At 43.2% G+C, this 4,554-nt stretch overlaps 1 pseudogene; it reads left to right on the top strand.

The window, feature by feature from the left end:
- Window positions 1-4,028: 4,028 nt before the first annotated feature.
- LOC101774040 overlaps window positions 4,029-4,554 on the top strand; it is a 2,994-nt pseudogene continuing 2,468 nt past the window's right edge.

The following is a 4,554-nucleotide window of genomic DNA, read 5'->3' on the forward strand; positions in this document are numbered from 1 at the left end:
TCAGTTGGGGCCCTTGTAGAGTTAGGATTTTACACTTCATGTTTCAAAGGAAAGGCTATGTAACTTTCACATCTTAGTGCCTTACGAAAGTTTTATTAGTAATCAGGGGTCTTTGTCTTGAAGTAGAAATGATATTTCCGTATCTCCGCTTGTACAGAAGATGAGCTTTCCTTTCCCTTGGTGGTGTATTTGGATTTGTCTCTTGTGTCCTCTGGAGTCTGCTGGACACTTCAGCGAGCTGCTACAGTACAGCGTAAGGCTGCCAAGCTATTCAATGGTGTACTGCTCGTATTTCTTGCCGAGTTTTGGATAAGCTCGTGTCTTTGCAAAGAAAAAGAATCACATTAGTTTAGTTTTATTTTATATAATAATCAGTTATACTTGAGATTCCCTCGCGTCCCGACTAGGTCCTAGACTCCTAGATGGGTGAAACAAAGTTTTTTTAAAGTCCATCTCAAATTATGGATTGTTTTAACATTTCTAAATTCATAACTTTTATTACACATTTAGATTAATATTATATCTACATATATAATAAAAAAAATTATGAATCTAGAAATATCGCTTACAGTTTGTGAAGCATGGAGTACGAGCTAAACATGCAACCAAATCTAGCCTATCATGATGGTTGGTGGCCCTTTGGAAACTAGATATTTCGGTTTTAGAAACTCAAACCTAATGATTAATAATAACCATCTTAACCTAATGATTAATAATAACCATCTTTCTAGAAGGAAACTCATCAGAATAGTGCACCTTAAGTTTCCCTATGTCAGCAAGCTGGTTAGACCATTCTCAAAGGACCTAAAAGATACCGAAGAACAACAATTACGATATCAAGACAAAACATAATACATGTATTTCATCGATTGGATAATAAACTCTTAATCAATCATGTCCTTTTATAATTTTTAGGGTACCTTGAAAATACGTTAAATAGGTTTATAAAAATGTGATAAATTTGGACTTCATACTCGAATTCAACAAAAATAGGAGCATATGCTTTTGAGTGACTTGTGTCAATTTTACTTGTCAATATATCTACATTATACCCTTAGATGTTAGTATCACATAAATAATATTTGGAGGGTACGAAACAAGCTATCTATTTGTATAAGGACATAAATATATAAATGATATTTGCAAAGTGAGACATGAGGTGCTCATTATATCAGGCAAGATCCATCGGTCATTTGACTCTTAGGGGATGTTTGGGAGCACTCCACTCCACAAAAAATTGCTCTACTCCACCAACTCCGAAAATTTCGCAGCCAAACGCGTCTAGCTCCAGCGACTCCGGCTCCAGGAAAAAGGTGGAGCAAGAGGTCAGATCCATGTTTTTTGTGGAGTACCTCAGGGGGTGCTCCAAAAACTCCCTTTTCAAACCTTCTCGTAGAGTTGGTGGGTATTTATCCACCACTGCCATCGGTTACACACGTACCGGTTCGTAGTCAGAAAAGAAAACATCCCGTGACTCCTGCTCCTGTCACTCGCCCCTTCTCTTTCCCCTGGCTGTGGCCCCGCCCGCCCGCCGCTCGCCGCGCCGCCCGCCCGCTGCGCCGCATGCCCGCCGCGCGCCCGCCCGCCGAGCTCCCCCACGGACGGCTCCCTCTGGAAGCTGGAGATCCCTGCTGCCGCGATGAATGTGTTCGAGATCCCTCTGGAAACTGAGAAGAGAAGAGGAAAGGAGAGAGGAAGAAGAGAGGAGAAAATAGAAGAGTATGACAGGTGGGTCCGTTCACAAAGGGTAAAATAGACCATTCACAACAAGTGCTCATATTTTTTGAGCTGGAGCACTGCCATCAGCCAAACACGTGCAGTAGCTCCATGTTTTTTTAGAGTTGGTGGAGTGGAGCTAGGAAAGTGTGGAGCTAGTGGAGTGGAGCTGGTTTTTCTGAAGTGGAGTGCTCCCAAACAGGCCCTTACTCTATGTGCTCCTAATCTATCTTGCACACAGGGGAAGATCCAGCGTGGAAGCTGGGGGCTGGAGCCCCCCTATTCCCGCGCAGCCCATGAAGGCCCCCGAAGCTCTCCCTAAAAATTTCAGCTATGGGCAAAGAGAAGGAAGAAGAAAATGAGAAGGAAGAAGAAGAGAAAGAGAGGAGGAAGGAGGAAGAAGAGGAAAAATAAGCCTCCTACTCTTCAAATCCTAAAGCCGCCACTACTTCCAGAAGTTTGCCATAGAGAAGAGCACAATTTGGAGTGGGTATGGTTTGCAACCAACGGGCAAATATAGCACTCCGTAAGTTATTCCAACTTTCTTGGAAAGTCAAAGCATATTAAGTTTGACCAAATTTATACAATAAAGTACTAACATTTATGATACCAAATAAGTACTATTAGATTCTTTTATTAAATTAAATGTATTTTTATAGTATATCTATTCAGTGCCATAAATTTTTGTGATAGTCTTTATAATTTTAGTCAAATACAAAATGAATTTGGATATGCCTCTTCTGGGGAAAACAAACTGAGCCCCTTCTTGTGTGGCACAGTCACATGCTCACACCGTTACACAAATCAAGTAGATCATGGCGTTGCCGTGTCCTACTGCACTTTCTTTCTTTCATCACGCTACTGCAGACGCCAGCATTGGCTGGCTCTCTGCATCCCGTGCCGTATTTCGCGGGAAGAAAAGATGAGAGACCGATTGATATGCAGTTTTGCGATTCAGCCCCTCTCCATTTCTCCGTCTGCTTTTGTTATTGTTAGTACGGAGCCAAGGGCCTGCACGCAAATTCCCGTCGCTTTGAGGCTTTGACGCGTCCCCTCCCCTTCCCTGCTCTCCAATACTCTCCCTCCATTGCAGCAGCTGCGGAGAAAACCCCACCTCCACCTCCCAACCACCCACCATTTCCACCACCACCACCACCTCCTACGCCTCCTTCGGATTGTTGCCGCTCGGACCGTGCTCCCACTCTCCGTAGTCCTTCCCAGCTGCTACTCCACGGCTGCACTGCACAAAACTTGGGTTTGAAATAAGTTCGAACCAAACAAGAACGCCTTCTTGGTTGCATCGCTCGCGCCGTCGCTTCTGCGAGTTCGCATTTCCCGATCGGAGGTATATTCCCCCGCGCGTCCTCGTCCCATGAACCCTCGCTGCTCTGAGATGCTCTTGCCGTCGTTGGTTGTTTTCTCATTGGTGGGGAGGAATCAGGTAGTGCTGATGTACGTATCGTATCTCCTCCCCGCCTGCGTTGCTTTCGTTGGCGTGTTTCGTGGGGCTTTCCGTCTCACCGTCGTAGCTACGTATAGAACGCCTTATATTTTTTTTATTATTTTCTTTGGTAGGGTTTTGAGTTAGCATCGTTTTTTTAAAAAAAAAAGTAAAGGAAAGGAAAATTTAAGGTGGGAGCGCTGCACCTAAATTAATAGGGGAGGGGAAGGAAAATGGTTGTAGTTAGCATTTGTGTTGGTTGGATGAACGAGTCAAAAAATCCTTGGGAAAAGTTTAGCACATGGAGCATATGCCATGGACTAATTATAAGAAAAAGGCTTAGTTGGATTGTACTGCAGATTTGATACTAGCAACTAGAGGAGTTTTGATTAATAACTGTTGTTATGCCCTAGTAGTTCGATTATTTGCTCAAAGATTTCACAGTTCTGCATATTGTGTTAAACTATCGTGCTGATAGAGTGATAGCACAACTTGATTGCAATATCAGTTTAGCTTATTACGTAACTAGTAACAAGGCAAACAGTGAAAAAACATGAGGAGCTGGTTGCCGTCTCTTTCTGTCCCAATAGTTGAAGTGAATGATCAATCAATTATGTGGATCGTCTTTAGTTTGTCAGGAAACACATCGTGCAACTCGTAATTCAGCTTTTGTGCAGACTGCTTAAGCTGATCGCAATGATTTCATTTGAAATCCAATGTTTTCCTTTAATAGGATGCTGCATGTCTGGTTGTTCACTGTTCACTTGATAGTTTGGTACTTGCTTTTTGTGCTTCAGTGCCATATATTTCCTCCATTTTTCTTTTCCAGCTAGCTAATATTCTCCTCTATGAACCAATTGTCAGCACAAGAATGGGAAAACGTGGCTTCATTGGTCAGCTGCAAGAGGATAAGAGTGATGACATGAGTGCTGCTGCTGGTTACAAGGAAGGTAGTGAGGAAGAACCATATGAATGTGAATTCTATGGTGACGATGATGATGAGCCACAGGATGTGGAGCACTGCGATGGCACTGCTCTGCCTGAAGATGAGGATGCTAGTGATGATGAACCTTTCGAAGTGGAGCTTTGCAATGATGAAGGAAGCAGCAAGTGTGGCTCATCTCATCCAGAGTCTCACACCAATCTGGTTCTGATGGCCACAATATATGCAGGAAGTAGCTGTATGAGGCTGAGCTATGTCATGGTTTGATGGCTGATGAGGATGAATTTGTTGAGAAGAAGTCCAATTATGTGCAACCTTTGAAACAGGGAGAAAACAAGAAAGAGCCGAAACAAGTGCTAAGGCACCGCAACTCTGTTCAGGAGGAGGTATCAGTGGCCAAAGAAAAGGAAACAATACCGTTCAAAAAATGGCTATCTGTCAAGTTGCTGCTGAG

This window comes from Setaria italica, chromosome III (assembly GCF_000263155.2).
Source record: "Setaria italica strain Yugu1 chromosome III, Setaria_italica_v2.0, whole genome shotgun sequence".
Classification (NCBI taxonomy): domain Eukaryota; kingdom Viridiplantae; phylum Streptophyta; class Magnoliopsida; order Poales; family Poaceae; genus Setaria; species Setaria italica.